At 41.2% G+C, this 23072-nt stretch overlaps 1 protein-coding gene across 1 annotated transcript in view; it reads right to left on the reverse strand.

The window, feature by feature from the left end:
- The window catches only part of kcnh2b (potassium voltage-gated channel, subfamily H (eag-related), member 2b), a gene marked incomplete at both ends in the record, with an annotated part of 270387 nt that overhangs the window by 100878 nt on the left and 146437 nt on the right, over window positions 1–23072 (reverse strand). The gene's annotated exons all lie outside the window — the stretch shown is intronic.

The raw sequence follows: 23072 nt of genomic DNA on the forward strand, positions 1-23072 counted from the left end.
TGTGTGTGAGTTTCCTTGTCAACACAGAGTGCTTATACACTTTGGGGCGACTGTGGCTCAGTTGGTAGAGCGGGTCGGCCGATGATCAAAGGTTCGATCCCCGCCCTGCCACCTGTGTCATAGTTGTTGTGTCCTTGGGCAAGACACTTCACCCACCTTGCCTCATGTGAATGTCGATAGATAGCCTGCTATCGGTGAATGTGTGTGTAAATGGGAACAGGTCTCCCTTGCAAAAGAGTCTTCGGACTCAATGGGATATACCTGTATAAATAACGGTAAAAAAATAAAAATTAAAAAAAAATACACACAGGTACAAACAGTCCAACCAACCAACTGCTCCAAGGATCTAGTCCGACTGTATAACCTTGCCCGGTGCCTCAGGTTCATCCAACTCATTATTTTACCGTCAACCTCCACAAATTATTGCTACTGGCTAATAAAGAATCACGACCAACTATTTATTTCACCTGACCTCCATGTTTCATTGCGGCGGCGATGACAAAGCCATGACTCAACCCGCTCATTAGTACAATGAGTCTGTGTGTTGTAAGGGTGTTCGTGTGTGCATATATGCAGGTACGATGGTTGCGGGGCCATGATAATTAATCACATACACACATGCATGATGATAAGACCCTTACTTAATGCATAGTTCTTACCTATTCATCAAAGTAGCCAAGAGTGCCGCTGTAGCTAAATATACTCCAATAAAACTGTAGGAACAGTGATACAAAGGGTAAAGGGACAGTGCATGTTGCCATGTAAGAAAAAGGTAGAGTTGCCAAGCCAATAATGTTCAGCCCATCAAAGTGCCAATCACAACTTACTAAACTGCCATAATACTGACCAATGGAACTCAACAACAAGGGAACTAACTCAACATCCATGTTTTATTCTTCACACAGGCTGTGTAGGTAGATGTAAACTGCTATAAATGTTGCAGTAAGAAAGGCTATCATGTTTGCTACTGTTTGCATCACATAACCGCACTGTATAGCCACACTCTCAGACGTCTTTAACATCTGACACATAAGAAAACTCTTTGTTCAAATTCACACCAAACAATACAGTGCATTATGCCATTGCAATTGAAGTGATACTCTGAGCTATTTATAGAACCAACCAACACGTGTATCTTTCCTTTAGTTCGATGCAACCTACATCAGAAGAGTACAGAGCTACAGCAGTGACTAAATGCTGAGTTCTTAGCAAATAATTCAAACACTTTGACTTTGGCATTATATTTGTGAAATCTACCGTAAAATCCGGAGCATCAGTAACACTTGTGTAACTTTTTTTTCATCTAAAAAGTGGGAGGCCTCTTATATACCGGTGCGACCAATAGAGCAGTATAAAATGTGGAGAGGTGTGTTACGGTGTTTATCCAAAAGATGGCGCTATAACCAAGCTAAAGCTTTGTCACAGACATGCGTGGTCATGACCGTCAATCCGATCGGCACTGCACACGGCACACTCACAACTAGCGTTGACGTAGGCTATCTAATGGTAGCTAGCGCCTAGTAGGACCGCTATTAATCTATCTACCATCTTCACAAAATGCCGTGAACAGTCTACTACACATCACAACCACTGTCTTGATGACAGGTAAACTCACGCACCCACATATATACACACACACACACACACACACACACACACACACACACACACACACACACACACACACACACATACACATAAAAATGCACACGCACAAGCACATACACACACACACTCTCGTGAACACAATGACAGATGGGATGTGACAGTTCACTTTGGGTGCCGCGCCAGGTGAGGATGACCTTTTAAGATGACTAAGGCAAACAGAGGGAGTGAGCAGGAGAGAGGGAGCAGGAAAGAGGGACAGAGTGAGTGAAAAGAGAGAGTGAAAAGAGAGGTAGAGAACAAAGAGAGAGAGAGAGAGAGAGAGACCCCCGCAGAGAGCCACCGAGGCTGTGAAGGATTTGCTCTTTAAACGGTGAATTGGTGGTCTTTTAGAAATACCACGGGAAGCCAAAGTGTTATGCTTTTCACAGCCAATCTAGTGGAACAAAGTAGATTCAGTGGCATTGCTCTGTTTATTGTTTACACTGCCTTCTCTCTATTCAGGACAGGTCATTTTGACTCTAGTCCCTTATTCTATTGAGGACATTCAACCCACCTATAAAGAACCAGTCGGTGAGGCAGGTGGATTCCAAATTTAAAATGTGGATGAAAACAGATGAACAGCCCCATTACTATTTGAGTTCCCAAATAGTTGACTGTTCGATAAAAGCAGTCCAATTCAATAGCCAATCTCACACTCAAATAGTCAGAAATTCTGGTTATGAAACAAGGATCATTCTACTCCGGCTATATGAGGGTGCTGAATGTCTAATGGCTGTATCATAATTAATCATGCTATTTCGCGGCTTGGCAGATACTTTCATTCAAAAGTTTTCCTAACAAAGTTGATCAAAAACATATGTATTGCCCAGGACCGTGGCTTTTTAGGTTGTATATCATCTTGTATAAATGCTATGGCCGAAATAGACCGGCACTTGCCTGGTATATTGCAATAATTAAATAGAAAAAATATGTTGTGAAAAACACTGGATTTGATGGGAAATAATCTTTTGTTTTTTGTCCTGGCGCATGTATAGGATGTGTGGTTGTCTACTTTGTGTTCTCAAAGACACCAGACAGCACTGTCTCTCTGTTGACACTTCCCTAACACCAAGTGACGTGTGGAGTGTAAAAAAAAGTGCTAATCCATGCCAAACCCCACAGGGTCCAACTTCTGTATAGACAGATGTGATGTTCTTTGGAATGACGTTAAGGCATTTCAGCGTGAGCAGAAAAAGTGCTGATGACTGTGACACTGTTTGTCTTTGCCCTCTGCCATGATAAGAGTCAAAGAGGATTTTCTAAACAGGTTCATGGGACACTGATACAATATGCCAGTAAACCCCAAACACTGATCTGTAATTATAGCTCTACAGTGTCAGCCATTGTCAACAATAAAAAGCTCATTACTGTTTACAGTGTGATAGCCGAGTAAAGGTGGTATTCTACTGTCCCCACTGTCTAAACTGATACAGGGGGGGGGGGCACAGGTTGTCCATGCTGAGCAGTGTCGTGATGTAGCTATACAGCAGCTGCCTGCGACACTTAACTCTTATTGGAGAATTGGCTGTACGCTGCACAACCCTAAGGTTTAACCTTCACATGTTCTGCTTAATGATACTTTTTAAATGGAAAGAAAACGGAAAATCCAATACAACTTGGGTGTTTATAGAGAGAAAATGTTTAAATGTGTGAATCGACTTAATGGGAATTAAGACATAGTATGATGCAATGAGTTAATGAATAATGTATTTTTGAATGTAATTTCTACAAATATTATTAATTGGAGTGGATAGACATTGCAAACAATGTATACAGTATGGAACATGTGGCATTCAGTTTAAGATATCTCAACAAACATTTTGGAAAGATTTTCATATGATACAATATCTGGAAAAAAGTGGGTTACCATAAAATCTTATCAAGTGAATGAATATTTTCAATAAACAGAGGATCTATTTTATAAAGTAAATATGTAGCCCCCTGAACTGTAAACATACGGCGGAATCAAACTATAGGGGCATGAATAAAAGAAACTTACCACAAATGTCTTCTAAAACACATTAGCATCCTTATTCCTAGTAGAAGCGGAAGGTATTGGAATAGACAAAGAAGACAGCCACAATAAGCCTGGGCAATGACAGCCGTGACAAGAGCTCCCAATGGATTATACACACACACATATACCCACACTCTTGCGAATACAGTCTTACAACACACATTCTATGTACATTCTATTCTATGTGTTGTCTCACACTCAAGAAGCTGGGAAGCTCTTTATTAGGAGGTAATAGGAGGTCCAGGGGGCATATACGCATGGTGTGGAACCACAGAAGCCATGCCAGCACACACATTGTTCAGATACAATTTGTTGTGAAGACACCATTAGTTTCTTCTCGCTGTTAACTGTCACTTTAAACGTACGGCACGTGGTATGTGCACATGTGTGTTTGCTATGTACATGTGACATTATCTGAAAAGTAGGCACAGGAGGCAGAAACATCTCAAACCTTCTGACTGTGACTATGAACAAATCAGTAAAAAGCCTCTAGTAGCGGTAAAGGTTGCTGTTCTTTATTGATGCTTCTGCATGTAATATGCTGTCCTGTTATATAATGCTTTTGTTGTTGATAGCACAATATAGTCATAATCCCCTCCAGCATGATGAGGAGTAGCCTGTAAAGGAAAAGGCTCAGAGAGAGCACATGAATAACTATGTATTATTCTATTTGTAGCAAATCTAGAAACATATTTTTTTTTGCAGCCCAGCTTTGACTCCTGGAACTGCTATCAACAATCAAAAATTCAGTGCGGGTCTCTTCCCTCTTAGACTGCATGTTACCTTAAAGAGTGAGGTACATTTTTGGTGTAAGTAGTATGACCCACAAGAAAAGTGTGCACATATGTCATGACTTTTAAAAATAGGCGTAAGTTGCTGCTCACCTCTGCTTTCACGGCTACTCATTACATGCTGACTGTCAGATGCAGAGTGACTTCATACGAATGTTATTGTATTTTATGTATTATTGTATTCAAGCATTGTACTGCTAATTGTCTTTTTAAGTTTAGTTAGCCTTAGTGTACATACTGCTTTATAAATAAACTTGCTTGATTGCTTGCATGATGCAAAAATGCAAGGTAGTTCACAGTGGTGACTAAAAATATGTTCCTCCCTGTAATTAAGGCCTCTGGAGGTCCACAGCACTAAAGTGTGCTGACACAAAACGGGGACACCCAAAAATAAAGACAGGACAGGCGCAGAGTGAGAATCAAGAGGGGTGATGATTAAAGCAAGAGATAAAGAGACAAGGAGGAAAAACTGAGAGGGAAAAAAGAATAGAGGAAGAGAGAAATGGCCAGAGAGAACAAGATAGACAGTTTGAGTGAAAAAGAGGCAGAGAGAGAGATAGAGAGAGAGAGGAAATGAGAGTGCAGTGTCTCCTGTGGAGTTTAACTTTTGGTAAAATGAGTCAGTCTCTGGACAGATCCCCAGCTCCCATGATGCACTGCAGAGGCTCGTGACATGGACAGACGTGACGTGACACGACACGCTGCTAAGACGACGACATGTGGCGATAAGGTGCCCGACAACCTCCGGCTTTAGTGGGACACACGGAGAGCCGCTGTGGCTGAGCCGGCCAGGTGGTGCTACTGCAGGGACTGGTCTGCTGCCAACCTCACTGAAGTTGTGTGCTAAGCATTTTTTTATAAGCTAACCTGAATAAGATGCAATAGGCGGTGATTTCTCACCGTGGCGTGGCATACTGGGGAGGCCTGCTTTTGTGTGTGTGTGCGTGTGTGTGTGTGTGTGTGTGTGTGTGTGTGTGTGTGTGCTTCTTTGTGTTTAGGGTTATAAACAACATATAAACGATATATATGTTTGTGTCGTTGTGTGTGTCTGTGTGTGTCTGTGTGTGTTTCTTTGTGTTTAGGGGTATAAACAACATATAAAAGATATATATGTTTGTGTGCGTATGTGTGTGGGTGTCGGTGTTTCTGTGTGTGTATTACATATGGGTATAAGTGTGTGTGTCTACCTCTACGTTTACAAACTTTATGCGTGTGTGTGTGTGTGTGTGTGTGTGTGTGTGTGTGTGTGTACGTGTAGTTATTTGTTAACATGCAAATGAACCAGAAACATTGGGGAAATGAGCATCTTCTTGCAAGCTGCACATGCAGATGGTCGACACAAAAGCCATGGGGCATACGCTGGGGGAACGCAAACACACACACACACACACACACACACACACAAACACACAAAAACACACACACACACACACACACACACACCTGCCCCTGCTGGATTAAATATGAAATCAAAATAAAGTTGATAAAAATGTGCATTAAAAGAATTTGGAGTATCACTACGTCACCAGAGAATCTGCAACCCAATGAAGCAATCACCCAGTATTGAATAGTGAGTGAAGGCAACATTGTCTCTGTGTGCATTGGAACATGGCTATCATTATGACTCATGAGCATGGCTATGACTATATGTTCATCTCTTTGGTTGCAGTAGAAAGAGTGTGTACTGGGCTGCTGCTGTGTTGAACCATGTCTTTCTGCAGCCCTACTCCACTGGTATTTACCATGATCTTTCTGAATGGGCTCAAGGTCTGGACCAGGGTCATGGATAATGACTGGGTGGAAATGGCAGCCTCAGTTTCCGTTCCCCAGTGGCCACTGAGGAGTCGAGACTGAGCTTATCTCTGGAGAGGTTCTGTGTCTAGGACATGCTGTAGTGGTACAACTGCAGGCAATAGCATTGGTGTTTGTGTGTGTGTGTGTGTGTGTGTGTGTGTGTGTGTTTGTGTGCGTGTGCGTGTGCGTGTGCGTGTGCGTGTGTTCCTGCTATTGATTTCCTAGACAGAATGTTATAGTTGACCTTCTGTATTTTTTATTTAGAAACACATGTGTGCAAGTATGTGTTTGCATTTGTGCATGGGTGTTATTTTGAGGATGAGCAGATGCAATGTGTAAGAGAAATAACTATTATAATCATGGGTAGTTGTAATATTGTCATGTGTTGTTGGGAAACTAAATACAAGTTAAACTCCTGTGTATGTGTCCTTTGTAATGCAGATGGTTGAAGGTTGAGTTGTTGTTGTTTTGGACTAGGCCGGAACAGTTGGGATGTTATGACTGCCTGGAACAAGGCTGAACAATGCTGTAACTGAAAACATTCACCCGCTGTGTTGTCTGGAGTTGTAATGTGTATCTGTAAGTACTAGCAATAAAGATCCACTGAAAAATATTGGAACAGTCTGGTATTGAATTACCAACTCTCATCTGCACTAGACAAGTTACTTTCCACAACAATAGAGAAGCCTAAACATGTGAGGGCACTTTTAAGGAAACTTTTTCAGGTCATTAAACCCTGGAATAATGCACAACACTCTTAACATGGATTCATTATCAGACTGCTGTTTCATTGGATTAGCATCTCTTACAAGCCGGTCTTCCTTGAATTCCGACTGGTGGATCCAGCAGCAGGTTAACACACATCCAGACGGCTTCATATAGTACAAGAGCTTTTACAGTAAGACACACCACGTACAAAACATTATACAAGATAATGGAAGCTAGCTTTGGGCTGCACCATGGAGGTGAACAACACACACAGCATATGTGTGTATGCTGGTGTGTGTGTGTGTGTGTGTGTGTGTGTGTGTGTGTGTGTGTGTGTGTGTGTGTGTGTGTGTGTGTGTGTGTGTGTGTGTGTGTGTGTGTGTCAGTGACAGAGCACCGCGGTTCACTTCACTGCCTGGTGAGATGAGCTGGTTCCCTTTGCCCCTCCCCCTCCGCACCCTTTGATAAATCGCTCCGACCCGGGTCCCTGGCTGCCTCACTACCTCCATCCGGATGCGTCCATCTCCCATGTGGGCTAACAGACAGAATCAATGGTGTAGGAACTAAAATTGGGTGCACCGGACCCACACTATATATAATTTTTCAGATTTATTTTACTCACACACGTTTAGACACAGGAAAAGAACACGTTTTACCAAGAGCTACGTTAACGGGCACATTCTAACAGACCAAAGATATATAAAAGTTGATCGGCATTTATATGCATCACCAGATATAACGCTTTATTTATGAACCCCTTACACCCCCTGCAATACATGACGGACATACAGAAAATGTTTCAACTGGAGACACCGAACATTAAAAAAAACACAAATACTACATCACAGGGCAAATAAAAGGTCTCTTTTTTTTATCATGATGTTTTTTTTTTTTTACCTTTATTTATACAGGTATATCCCATTGAGACCGAAGACTCTTTTGCAAGGGAGACCTGTTTTCCTTTCCCACGTTACCATTCACACACACACATTCATACACCGATAGCAGGCTAACTATCGTCATTCACACCAGGCAAGGTGGGTGAAGTGTCTTGCCCAAGGACACAACAACTATGACACAGGTGACAGGGCGGGGATCGAACCTCCAACCCTTTGATCATCGGCCGACCCGCTCTACCAACTGAGCCACAGTCGCCCCATGTTGAGCGCTATGGGCATTGGTATGTATTGTTGGATCGTCAAAGGCTCTGTAGGCCTGAGACTTGTTCTTTAATAGCGGTTTCCTGTCACCTCTGATAAGGCTTTTTAAAGTAAAACTGAAAGTGGAACAATGCTTCTAGCCAAGGCAGCACACTGACTGGAGCATTGACTGTGTGTTCTGAATCAACATAATGAGGAGATGGACGGTAATGATAATACAAAACGTCTCTGCAAAATGTCTGCTGAAAATATTACATTTTTTCACCCTCTGCAACATCTGCTCTTTCAGAACCTTATTACTAGTGCGTCAATCAAAAGTGTGTGCAGTGTACTTGTAAAGCAAGCAGCACACAAAGATACGCGTTACACAAGTTTGCTTTTATGTCTTTCGGACAATGATTCCATGGAATGTTCACAAGATCCTCCTCAACATCTTACCTTAAATTCTACCTTCCTCCATTATCCAGCTAATTTGACTTGTTTCGTGTCCTCTGGATGATGCGCCCATTTGTTCACCAACAAAAACAAAACTATATAGCACCTTTACTTGTAAGACAGACATTTGCGCTGCTAAATATAGATAGATCTCCATTATCAGACTTGAACCAACCATGGCGGCCAACTCCAAAAACAAAAGCAAAAGCAACCGGGTCACGCGTAAGCATGGGCTAAACGGACCAACCAATCAATGGGTTGCTTTACTGCGGGGGGACCTTGGGCTCTCTCTGATTTCATTACCTGCTATGATGAGGAAGGGCAGCCAGGCAGGGAGAGAGAGAGAGGGGAAGGCCGAGCCCACAATACTGTGATAAATGGGGCCGGGGCCAAGGAAATGGGTCAGACAGACAGACAGAGGGAAATGGAGGCCGCAAAAGATGCGAGAATGGTGTGAAAAAAAAAGAATGATAAGCAAAAATTACAAGCTGAGGAGAAAATGTGAAAAGAGGGAATGAGGAGATAGGAGTGAAAGTAAAATTAAAATAAAAAGCCAGAGAATGGTAATGGAGGAAGGAGAAGTCATGGGTAGTGTAAACAAGGCGACAGAAGGATAAAAGAAAGGAAGAATAGATGTGACAGATAATAGTTGTGGGGGAATGAGGAGATATATAGGGAAGGATAGACAGTAAGTAAAAGGTGTGGGTAGAAACTGTGGCCTTGAACGCCCCCCTCTCATCTATCATCTGTTGCTCTTCCAACTTTTACTTCCGTGTGGTCCTCCCTGTCCCTGTTAGTGCCTGTATGTCTTCCCCTTCTTTCCCCTACTTTCTCTTTTAGTCAAAATGTCCCTTTCTTACCTTTTCTTTTGACCCGTCTTTGTTCCTATGCTCTTGACTTAAAGGTTCAGTAAGCGGAATGGTCAGTTTAGCTAACTTCCTGTCAGTGACTGCAGTTAGCAATGTTTTGAGGCCCATTCGGTTCACACGACGACGCAAAGAGCCATTGAGAACAGGTTAGAAGGTTAGGGTTAGGGTTATGGAGCCATTGAGAACGCTGGCGTAGTCATGCCAGGCCATAATGTCTTATGTCAAAGATGAGCATTGTGAGCATGCTAGGGATGTCCATGGTTAACTGGTTAACCGTTAACCGTTAAGAAGATCTTTAACCGGTTAATACTAAAGGTTAAACGGTTAAAAAAATTAAATAATCTTAATTTCTCTGAAATCCGGACTCTTATTTTGATATCGCTAAACCGGATGTAAGAATGCCAACTGTTGGTAAAGAATGAAACGAGAAGTGTAGGCTACGCTCAACTTTATAATAGGTCCATATGGTACGCTCCCAGTCACGACTTATGGTCACATTACAACACTCCCGTGTCATATATTTCTATAATTTAATTAACAGCGTGGGCTCCTGCTAGCTTAACATAGCGCTAGCATTAGCCTTCTTGAGGTGGATGCTGTCCTGCATCTATCACCGTCTCAGTGAGTGTGTGAGGGAGTGACAGACAGCCAGACAGTGAGTGCCCGCCCCCTGCACAAACATAGGTCTGCCATGATTGTGTGCCAGGATCAATAGCGAAAATCCGTCATAAACAAAAGCGTTAAGGATCATTATGCAGTACTGATAACATCGGAGCTTATCAATATTACGGTCTTTCAAAATGTTGCCCCGTGCTCAGCACTACTTAGCACCGGGTTTCGGTGGGCTACCCATCCCCTAAGCCTGTGTGTGTGTGTGTGTGTAAATGTCCCTCTTCAGTCACTTATTGCACTTTCTGCTCCTACATTCGCATACTAGACCTCTTCTCACAACAGACAAAGGTGCCGTGTGAATGTCAAAATGTAGGCATTTAAATTGGCTACTGGTGCCTGAATTGTTTTTAAATTAATATGCCGGTCCTTGGAACAAAAAAAGGTTGGGAGCACTGCTGTAATGCTTCATGTATTTCACTATAAATAGGCTACATTAAATCTTAACGGTTAACCGGTTAATAACCGTTAATTCTGGTGGTTAACCGGTTAAAGAAAAAATTCTAAATGGCCATCCCTAGAGCATGCACATTATCCCTGCGTTCCAATACCCATACTATCTACTATTTAGTAGAAGATTTCTTGAGGCCAGATTTAGGATGGTTAGAAATACACAGATGTCTACTACATCCGCCCCGAGATTTTTAGTGTTGAAAACAGCATCCTATTTGGGCTATTCTGACCCAGAATCCAGAGCGCACCTGAAGTGATGTCACATCGACGGAGCCTCCATATGAAAACAAACGGGGATGTGACGGATGTGAAAGCAAGAGGCAAGATCAAGGCGCAATGTTATGATGCAATAAAAAAGTAATAGTATTTCCCAATTGTATGCCTATCCTAACTAGATTAGTTTTATGATCAGATGTAGTATGTAGAATGAGGTCATCACACAAGCATTTCCCAAGACCTCTGGTTTCTCCGTCTCCATGAATACAGAAATCAGAAAAAGGCCAAACTGCACCGGAAAAGACACGTGTATATGTTGTGTGGACATGGCCTCAGTGGGTTGCTTCTCTTTGATTCATTCTTTCCTTATCTTGTCCTTTCTTTATTTGACATATTCTTCAGTTTCCTCCACCCTCCATCATTTATCTCTTCCCTGTCTCACTTTCTCTTCCCCCTCTCCCTCCCCATATCCACTTGACTAACCTTCTTTCACACTTCTGCTGTCATACCACCTGCTTTTCAAAGTCTGTCACTGATCGTGTGTGTGTGTGTGTGTGTGTGTGTGTGTGTGTGTGTGTGTGTGTGTGTGTGTGTGTGTGTGTGTGTGTGTGTGTGTGTATGAGTAATGGAGACAGAGAGGTAGCCTGCCAGCAGTGGTGGAAAGGTGTTCAATCAGACTGCCAACAGATTGAGAAGCCTTCCTGCCCGGGTGTGAATGAGAGCCGGACAGATTAAGTTAGCCAGTACCTGCTGGGAAGGCACACCAACGCATGAAAGCAAACCCAAGATTTTCCAACGACATTTTCCTCTATGCCTAATAAAGCTCTTACTCTTTCACACTGGAATCGTAACCCAAACATCTGACATGACGTTACTATCATAAAATATCTGTAACATGCTTGACTTTGGATGGGATTTGGATTTCAACACTGAAGGTATCAATACAATAGCCCGTGTTAACAGTATTCTTATTGACCTATCTATATTGACTGATGGATGTCACATCTTAAGGAAGTGGGCAGGTTATACAACTTGACTGTTGGTGATCTTTAACGAATATTTAGGCAGGTAAAGAATGGATTGGAACATGTTACACTGACTCTTCGCACACACAAAATGTCCAAGTGGAACATTACCAAAAGTAAAGCCATTATTCTAAGGTGATCGTATTGGTTGGCCTCTACTAAACATTTCTGCCCCTCCAATGGAGGTTTCCAACAAATCTCAAATGATATATGGGACTGAAGCTTACCGTAGCTTAATATATTCATATTAGCTCTATCAATGCCAGAACATTGGCTGATTCAGTTTAAAGTGCTGCTCAGGTTTAAACTAATGAACATCTAGACTGAATGAAATGTCCCCCGACTTCAGCATATTATCCAATATGCTGATAATCACATCGGATGCAGACCCAAGAATGATTATGGCAATTTGGTAGGCATTATGTAAATGGACTGCTCCTCAGCAACACTTTGTCTCCTTTGGACTAATAACAAAAACAACAACAAATAATTTGACTGAAAGTGCTGAAGTTCCTCTGGTGAAGCTTTAGATTTCAGAACTATTTCATTAAACCTTTATTTATACTCGAGAACAATTGGGGGGTGCAACTCATTTGCAATGATGTCGAGTCAAACAAATGCAAAGCAAAAACAAAAATACATAGACATAGACAATATACAACGCAAATACATCAAATGCACTGATAAAGATACAAAATACTTGAAACATTTAGACAGCGATGTAGAATGGCTGCAATTAAAATGAAATGGTTGAAAGTACAATTAAGCCTAATTAAAACAGTTACAGGTAGAGTTGGGCAGATTTAAGATAATATGGCTAAATTTGTTAAAGGATATGAAGGTATTTATTTTAACGTGTACATTAACTAATACATTATAAGGTACATAACAATTACTAGGTTTGCCTTGGAAAATAAACTGAAGCAGTTTTCAGGAGTAGAGCCAAAAAGTAGAGCCTGAAGTATCCAATAGCTGAACAAATGTGTCTTTGGAGGCCATTTTAAATGTTTTGCTTTTCACTAAGGGTATCTGTGTGGAATATACACAATACAGGGCTGCAATACTATAATTATCACTATAGTATGTACAGTGCCTTGCAAAAGTATTCATACCCCTTGGAATTTTCCACATTTTGTCACATTAAAGCCACGCACGTACATTTATTTTATTGGGATTTCATGTGATTGACCAACACACAGTGGTGCATCAGTGTGAAGTGGAATGAAAATGAAACATGGTTTTACATTTATTTTTTTTAAATAAAAAACTGAAAAGTGTGGCGTGCATAAGTATTTAGCCCACCTGAGTCAATACGTTGTAGAACCACCTATCGCTGCTATTACAGCTGCAAGTCTATTGGGGTATGTCTCCGCCAGCTGTGCCCATCTAGAGACTGATATTTTTGCCCATTCTTCTTTGCAAAATAGCTCAAGCTTCAGATTCAGCATCAGATTGGATGGAGAGCATCTGTCAACAGCAATTTTCAAGTCTTTCCAGATATTCTCAATTGTATTGAGGTCTGGACTTTGACTGTGCCATTCTAACACATGACTATGCTTTGATTTGAACCATTCCATAGTAGATCTGGCTGTATGTTTAGGGTATTTAACCTTCTGGAAGGTGAACCTCCACCCCAGTCTCAAGTCTTTTGCAGACTCTAACAGGTTTTTCTGCCCTGTATTCGGCTCCATCCTTCTTCCCATCATCTCTAACCAGCTTCCCTATCCCTGCTGAAGAACAGGACCCCAACAGCATGATGCTGCCACCACCATGTTTCACGGTGGGGATGGTGTGTTCAGAGTGACGTGCAGTGTTAGTTTTCTGCCACACATTGCACTTTGTGTTAAGGCCAAAAACTTCAATTTTGGTCTCATCTGACCAGGGCACCTTCCTCCAACACCTGCCACAAGCCATGCGGGGGACACAGCATATTCAGATGAGACCAAACTTGCAAAAACTTCAAGTTGATGGGAAGATGGATGGAGCCAAATACAGGACAGAAAACCTGTTAGAGTCTGCAAAAGACTTGAGACTGGGGTGGAGGTTCACCTCCCAGAGGGACAACTAGCCTAAAATACAGCCATATCTACTATGGAATGGTTTAAATCAAAGCATAGTCATGTGTTAGAATGGTCCAGTCAAAGTCCAGACCTCAATACAATTGAGAATCTCTGGAAAGACTTGAAAATTGCTGTTCACAGACGCTCTCCATCCAATTTGATGCTAAATCTGAACCTCAAGCTATTTTGCAAAGAAGAATGGGCAAAAATTTCAGTCTGTTGATGGGCAAAGCTGGTAGAGAAATACTCCAATAGATTTGCAGCTGTAATAGCAGCGATAGGTGGTTCTACAAAGCATTGACTCAGGGGGCTGAATACTTTTGCACGCCACACTTTTCAGTTTTTTATTTATAAAAAAAATGTAAAACCATGTTTAATTTTCATTCCACTTCACAATTATGCGCCACCGTGTGTTGGTCTATCACATAAAATCTCAATAAAATAAATGTACGTGTGTGGTTATAACGTGACTAAATGTCGAAAATTTCAAGGGGTATGAATACTTTTGCAAGGCACTGTACATATGTGATCTATACTGTAACCTAACCTAACACACCCCATATAAACTACGTAGTACCATTTGAACACAGTCTTTTGGGAGATACACATTTCTTCAAGACAAAGTGCTTCCCCTCTTTGTGGGTCATTGACCTCACATGGAGGAAGCACTCAATCAACTGGAGGTATTGAGGCAGAGTCACTGAGCGCCAGGCTAAATTACAGTCCTGCAGGTTCAGTGCGTCACAAGCTCCCAGACTACCCCTCCATTCCAGCCCATTTAACTGACAGACTCCACACATCACATTGCTCACCTAAATATTACCATATAGCCACACTTTTAAACCCTCCTAAATTAAAAAGGGACTAGGGCAATTTCAATGGGGAAAAAAAGTTAACACTTCCTCAGGGTAGCCAACAGGAAGATGGGTTGCTGAGCTATGGATGATATGACCGCCAAATAAATCCTATCACCCCGGTAGTCTTGCCATCAACGTTATTTATCTTTGTTTATTTATTGAGCATAGAGGTTTTTCCAGTATGCATTACAGCAGGCACTTTTTTTACTGTGCTGCAATTTGGATTTATGTTCAATTCATGTTTGTCTCTTTATTTGCTTTCCGGACACATCAAATGCCTACAATACTACGGTGTCATTCAACCTGGAGGCAGTGACACAAAGAGGAGTAATCAAAGAACCAATGAACTCCATCATATGTCTTTGAAACCTACCATAGGCTATCAGAGACACACATGGCTGGATAAAGAAGTCCCCTCCAGGTAGAGTGAGTAACACTCTTCTTTTAGAGACAATAAAAGCCCTCATATTAATTTGTGTCCCTATTTAACGAGCACAACCCCGGCTATGGGACTTTGCCGGAGGTGCCCCACGTAACCGGGACAACCACAGTCACATTAGAGCCCGCTCTCTCAGCGAAAAAAACATGTGACTCCTACTAAAAATACCTGCTTTTGAATCATTCACGTCATACACTATTCAGAGAGCTCATGCATACTCATAGCCCTATGCAAACATGTATCGTCAGAACTTGGACTGGTAGGGGATTCAATCAATGGAAGAAGAGGGGCTGCATGTTTCACTAGGCTATGCACTAACGAGCATGAATGAAGCAGTGGTATGAGAGGGAGATGAACTCTCATCAAAGTCCCCGTTATACTTTTAATCTTCTCACAAAACATGCTTTTCAAGTGTGTGGCTGTTCTCCCCTATGCATAATCATGGTTTAACTGTGAGATCGCTCTGGTTTGTAGCGTACCAGTCTTCCACTCACTCAGTGCGTTTACATGCAGACTCATAATCGGATAACTAAACGAATAAGACCTCAACAGGACTGCATGTAAACACCTTTATCCGATCTACTTCGGACACAAATCGGCACAATAACGGACAAGAGAAGTCGGATAAGAACACCTAGATAACTCGTTCATTGTCGGCTTTCTCTCTGCATGTATACAGGGATCGGACATCGCATATCGGACTTCTCGTTCTGTGCTTGTGTGCCTGCGCGTGATATGCTACACCATGGGTTATTGACGGAAGAGAACCGGACGTGGCTCTAAAACCACTTGTTGAAAGCATGGTTGAAAGGGCTACAGCGCCACCTAGCATAGTGGAGACAGCCATGCATCGGACATTTATCCGATTTCTGAAAGGCCATGTATACTCAGACAAGTGACACGGTCCGTTCGAGTGTCTTGTTCGATATATGTGATAATCCAATCTAGTTGTGCCATGGAAACGCACTGACTGACACATCTGAAGTGAACTAGGCAAGCGCTCTGCGACAAGGTTTTGAGTGGTTACTACTTAACCAAGAGACACCAGCAACCTCAGTGTGCCCACGTGAAAGAATGCATCATCTGAATGTGAGACATGTGTGTGCAGATTAGGGCTGTGTCAAAAAATCGAAATATCGATATATCGCAATACTTAGTTTCGCGATATCAGTATCAATTTTTATAACTACTTATTTTTTTATTCATTTCTTATGATTTTATTTTTTATTTATTTTTTGCTTTTCAAGGCTTTATTGACAGTGCAGAGACACATATATGAAATGGGGCAGAGAGGGAAAGAAATGCAGAGAACAACCACGGGTCAGATTCAAACCCATGTCTGCTGTCAGGCCTGAGCCTCTAGGATACTGACTATTGAAGTTAAATCAGTTTTGTTTATAAGAATACTTAAGATGCACTGTGTTTCATTTTCATTGTGTCCGGTACAGTTAGTACAAGAGTGAATTGCATTTGTTATTTTGATGTTATGGCAGCTGCAGCAGTGTTTGATCATTTGCCAAAACCAAAAAAAAAGGAAGAAAATAGTAAAGGAAGTTGTGAATGAAATAGTTTTGACTTCATTTGTCTGTGCAATTATCAATATAGTGTGCTGTTATGTTTGACAAGGCAACTTGTTTATGGAATATCGCAATATATCGTGATATATCAAGATACGCAATATATCGTGATATATCGTATCGTGACCAGTGTATCGTGATACGTATCGTATCGCGAAGTCCTTGACGATACCCAGCCCTAGTGCAGATTAGAAGAAACTATGAGCTATGAAAGTGGACAACAGGGCAACATTAGGGACAGAGAAAAAAATGTCTTGGCAGGGTCAGTTCTAGTAAGATACCCATATTGTTAGCCTCATAGCATAATTGCCTAAATCATATTTACTCTACTCTACTTTTACTCTACATCTACTCTATTCTACATCTACTCTACTCCACATCTACTGTTCGTTAGCCTAATAGCATAATTGCCTAAGTCATATTTTAAGGGTTATAGAGTAGGGTAAAGTAGATGTAGAGTAGAGTAGATGCAGAATAGAGTAGATGTAGAGTAAAAGAAGAGTAGAGTAAATATGATTTAGGAAATGATGCTATGTGGCTAATGATATAGATTTACTGTATATACAAATATACAGTATATGTGCATAGGTGTTGTCAAAGAAGCCCAGTTGCTTAAGCATAGAATATGTATTACTCCCTTTGAGAGCCATGCTGTTTGTAGTAAGAGGAAAAGCCCTTGAGGACCGATTACATGAATATACTGTAACAAGTTTCATGTACTGTATGTCAAAGTAATAAAAGATGTCCTTCTCAATGGCATGAAATATGCAGGAACTACTATGATGTATCACCGGACTACAGCGGCATCACATGGAACATAGTAAAGTCAACAGAGAGATTTGGAGACTGTAGCTTCCCCTAATCCTTGTAAGCAACGTCTCTGTAAAGTGGAGGAATGTCAAAGATGCCCATGAAGGCACATGGTGTTTTAGTATACACACACACCATACACACACACACACACACACACACACACACACACACACACACACACACACACACACTGCACTCTGGCATGACAGAAGAGGATGCATACATAAGCCCAAATGCACACACCGTCAAACAAGCAACACAATTCACGTCCCCTTCTCCACAGAGATCTCCCCCACTCATTTCCTGTAAGCCAGCTTCATTAAAGAAATATACAAAACCTACATTCCATTTGATGCAATGTAAGTCTGTAATGTCATTCTATAATGGCATGTCAAGTCTTTTTTTGCTAAGTGGCTCTGAGTGCCTGTACCCTATATGCACACACAAGTGGCAGCGGTTGCATGTGGTGAATGTAAGAGGAAAAGTACCATTTTAAACCATTATCATCAGAAAAAAGAAGGCATTTTGGATTATCAATGTGAGTGTTTGTCATCATGAAACCCAGGGCAGGAAAACAGTTAGTGTGCCACAGTAAAGGGTGCGGAGAGGGATGCACTGGTTTAGAAAAGCTAACCAAATAAATACAATGTAAGATCATTTTTGGCACCTCCCATTCACAATACTTCCATCAGGGTGTGGTCAACTGATCAACTGAATCAAACTTCCTCTGGCATGTAAAAGCCTTCTCTTCTTAATTAATATCACAAAGTTCACCAGTGCTCGTGTTCTGTTTCTCATTATGAAGTGGAGCGTTGTGTCGACATGTGACACACAGAGATCATTGAGACCAGCGGGATTCCAGCCAGCCTGACAGTCTGACTCCTCAATTACATCATATAGGAAAACGACAACAAAGAGTCCCCGAGTAGCTGCTCTACAGAACGTCACTCTTTCATCACTCTTCCAGATCCTATTAAATGTCTGCAAGATAATCCCAAGAATTAGCAGATTTTGGTATTGTAACCTTATTTTAAAATACTTGGTGACAACCAAAAAAATAAACATTATATTATATTTGATCAATTACAGTCCAACAATGATCGATCAATGTGGAACATCAAAGTTATGTGAAATATCTGTGTCTAGTTCTCCACTAAACCAGTTTCCAAGTCTTCTGTTTGACATCTACACTTTTTTTTAACACTTAAATGAGGTGAACAAAACATTTTGGTATAATAACAGCATGAAATATACTCCGTTAACACTTGTGCATGTGACACCTTCCTAAAACCACTTTTGTTATAAGATTGCAGTGATCCATCCAAGACCAACCACATAAGACCACAGCACCTACAGCTCCACCGATAGCAGTCAATGCACAGACCTTCATAACACAACTCAAACTTCCAACACAAAGCTGCAGTCGTATCCTGTTGAGAATTTAAGGAAATGTGAGACTCCGGTTCCTACCGCTTTGCCGCTGGGCTCGCTGTGTGCCATCCACTGCTCCATTGGATCCCACGGTAGAGTTGGTTGGGATAAACTGCTTCAGTGCAGAGTGTGTGTGTGTGTGTGTGTGTGTGTGTGTGTGTGTGTGTGTGTGTATAGGCTTGTGAGTGAGAGAACGTCAGAGTGTTGTAAGTGATTTTGCCCCACTGTACTTATAGTACATGTTCACATTTCTGTGGGAACAGCCATGTATGGAGCTGGGTGTGTTTTTACAATATTGTATGAGGGCAGGGATGAGCGAGTGTGTGTGTGTGTGTGTGTGTGTGTGTGTGGAGTGTATAGATGGAGTTATGCAGCTAATCAAGTGTCCCCTATACAGAACATGAGCATGGTCATAGGAGCTCTGATGTTCACTATCGTGGGGATCCGTGAGCTACCCAAAATGTGCTGTGAGGCGTGATCCCAGCTAATCTCCACACTGTTCACTGATCAACCCTTCATGCCTCTCCAAACACTCAGCAAGACCTTCCTTTTTCTTGCCATCCATCCATTCATCCATTCATCCATCCATCACCCACACACCCATCCATCTATCTATCTATCTATCTATCTATCTATCTATCTGTCTGTCTATCTATCTATCTATCTATCTATCTATCTATCTATCTATCTATCTATCTATCTATCTATCTATCTATCTATCTATCTATCTATCTATCAGTTGGTGATGTGTCAATCACAGTTCACTTGCACTCATAAAAAAGCTCACATAAAGGCAAGAGAAGACTGAAAGAAAGAAGGGGGTTCATCCATTGATTAAATTAGTGATGAGCAGATTCAATACATTCTAGCCATATGTCTGTGCACAGAGCAACAGAAGTCAGCTTTCATAAAGCCAGTGTGAAGATGTGTAGGAGGCAAAAGAAAAATGGAAAATGGGGACAGAGCCAGAATACCTTCTGAAAGCACAGCGAGAAACTTAGCAAGTCTTCTCATTAAGGGTGTCAAATGTTTTATGGAACACTTGAATAATTCAGCCTTGTTTGCCTTTCAACATCTTCCTCTCTGCTCCTGTGAGGGATTGGCTGATGCCTGTATATAGTACTTCCCTATGTGGTGCTGCCATCTTGAGGCGTGGGCTGGTAATGCAAGGTGCTCTCACCATACATCCACTGAACTGTTTTTTTCTCAGATATATAGCAACGCCAGATCACGCACTAAGAAAAGGTTTTGAGTCTAACCACACAGATCTTAGAATGTAGTGATCATTTATTTCTTTGTAGTCCAAACAGCAGTGATAACTGACACCAGCTGTATAGGTTTGGGATGTTATGAACTCATGACATATACCCTTCATTCTCGTTCCCCCAAATGTCCAATATCATGTTACAAAACAAATGTCATGCTGTGCAGGAAAAGCCCACAGTAAGATTATTCATTACACATTGGCATAGACATTTATTTATGTTGTTGAATGGATGACAGATGTTTGCAGTGAAAGTGCAGCTCATTCTGTCATTTCCCATCACTGTCTCTGTAGAACAGTGCATTGTATTTGGAGACACAGCTGGTACTCCATCTGCACTCTAACATAACTGCAGTATGTACCATGGTTTTAATGCAAATGCAAACGCATACACACTTAAATCCACCGAGGGTACAGTACGTTTTGACCTTTCCGTTTCGCAGCGTGATTGCATTAGATTGATGTTGCGTTGCGTCATCAGCTTTGGATAATTCTCTGCCGGTGTTCCCATTCTTACTGGGAGACAAAAATAGAGCGTGGTGTCTCCCTGGCACAATATGGAAGAATAGATCATTCCCTATGCCTCTCTAGTAACTCCATGTAGGCTAACCGTCCTATCAGAGAGCTTAACTTAAGCTTTTCCAGTCTGTGTTCCTTTTAACTCCCAACGCTAGTTTCCAAATATGAGAAAGGGACACAAACAGCAGGTTGATAACTCACTGGATTCCTGTTAGCATTAGCGACAATCTAGCATGAGACAAACAACACATGTCATTTTCTTGCTAGATAAAACCTCCACTTGAAAATAACATTCACTACATTGCATTGTTCAAGTTATCAACAGCAAGTCATTTGGAGTCATTCAGTGTTCCAACCTAGGTGTTTTTCCATGAAGTATGCATAGTAATCATACATGCATACAGTATGAGTATAATAGTATGTGAGGGCCTCTGCCGATCACAAGTCTTTCTAAACTGGCATACTCGGTCTAATTGTTACTCCTCACCGGCTTTCATCCAAGTAATTCCTCTGTTTTCTTCATTGCACATTTGTCTTGTTAATGTTGTCGTTTTTTAATGAAATTAATTATTATTACTGTGACATTCCTACAGACAGGCTATGCATTTTTTGGATTAAATACGAACAATCTGATAGCACATAGTGACATACAAAACCAAAAATGTAATAAGAAACTGACAACAGTTTTTTTTTTACAGTATCTTCATTTTAAGGTCATTTGTCAAACGTTGTGATAAATGGTAGGATATGATGTTTTAAAGGGGGTTCAAAGTGCACCGTTCATCTGGACCAATAAATCAAGTAAAACAACATCCTGTCTGTTTAAAGAGACATCGTTATCGCTCTATCCACTACGCCACCCGAGCACACCGGATTTAAGCTTTTTAAGTTTATGGCCTAATTGTTGCCATAATTGTTTCCAGTTGATGTTCATCAGCTTACATATGAATCCCACAGGAGATATGGGCTTTGATCATAGACGGGAAAATATACAGAGAGCACAGACTGACGAGACATCAAATTGGCAATCAGTCTGAGACATACATATTCATGCACGCCACGCACATACAGAAAGTTTGAAGTAGCTGCTATTAAAGAAAAAAAAAAAAGTAGAAAAAAGTGGAGCGTGAACAACAGAGTCATGCACCTCCTCCGACACTAGATTTGAGATAATGAGAGCAACATCTAGAACCTCTTGTATCTTTGGTCATGTCACAAAGACATGTTAAAAGAGCCAGCACACTCTCAAACAAGGCAGGATAATCTTCTGGAACATAATTACCCTGCTCCCCTGGAAAACGACTTCCTCTAATGAAGAAATAAGGGCCAAAATACTCGGGACCAATACTTAGTAGACCAAGGACCTTATACTATAAACTACGGCCATGAAGTGTCTCCTTAGATAACAATGATACAGCCTGCGTTCCAAATCACATACTTTTTCTTTTACTATACTACATAATAAAGTACAGAAGTGTTTTAGGGCCACAGGAGAGAAAAAAAAATCAGATAAGGAAGTTTTTTTTTCTTTATGTTGAGAAATTTCAAGAATAAAGACGAATACTCCAAAATGCTATTGAAGTTAGTTGGGCATTTATGTATTTTCAGCATACTACAATTGACATGCATGTATTGGGACATCTTAAATCTTTTTCTGGCATACTAAATAGTAGGAAAGTATGTGGATTGGAAGTGGAACGCAGGGACATTTTTAACTTGTGGGCTCAATGTGGGTTCAACAGAATAAGCACCTTGGTAAGATGTTGACGTCAAAGCAGACTTTTCGTCCCTCCGGACTCACATGTGGTCACCTCTCCAGCTTTCCTCCACTCAATTACTTGCCATATCGCTAATCGATCTTTTAATTAGCACATGTGGCAAAAAGTCCCAGAGTTGGCCAGATACAAATCACTTTTCAACATGTAAACTCAGCAAGGGACAAATCCCCAAAAAGTATAGAATAAAAGGTGACATTTCCAGAGCTCCCATATAGTTTGCACTTTACTGCAAATTATGCTTGATACAAACCAAATGCGTCACCCTGTTCCCCATCACAATTATGTGTTCGTACAGATATTTTGTATTGACGTTATGTATATGTGATTTTGATTTGTATTTGCTTATATCCTCTGTCAAAGCACGTTGTAAACTATTGTTTTTAAAGATGCTTTACAAAGATAAATTAGTATTATTATTAGCTCTAGGAAGTGGCAAGATTACTTTGTGGTGGTCGGTTAGAGGAAAAAAGGTTTGTGAGAGAGTGAGGATAATGTAAGTCCCCTACACACACGCCCCACACCAGTTTAATTACCCTTCTTTGGAACGCTG

This window comes from Ammodytes marinus, assembly GCF_949987685.1.
Source record: "Ammodytes marinus genome assembly, chromosome: 21".
In the NCBI taxonomy this organism is placed as follows: Eukaryota; Metazoa; Chordata; class Actinopteri; order Uranoscopiformes; family Ammodytidae; genus Ammodytes; species Ammodytes marinus.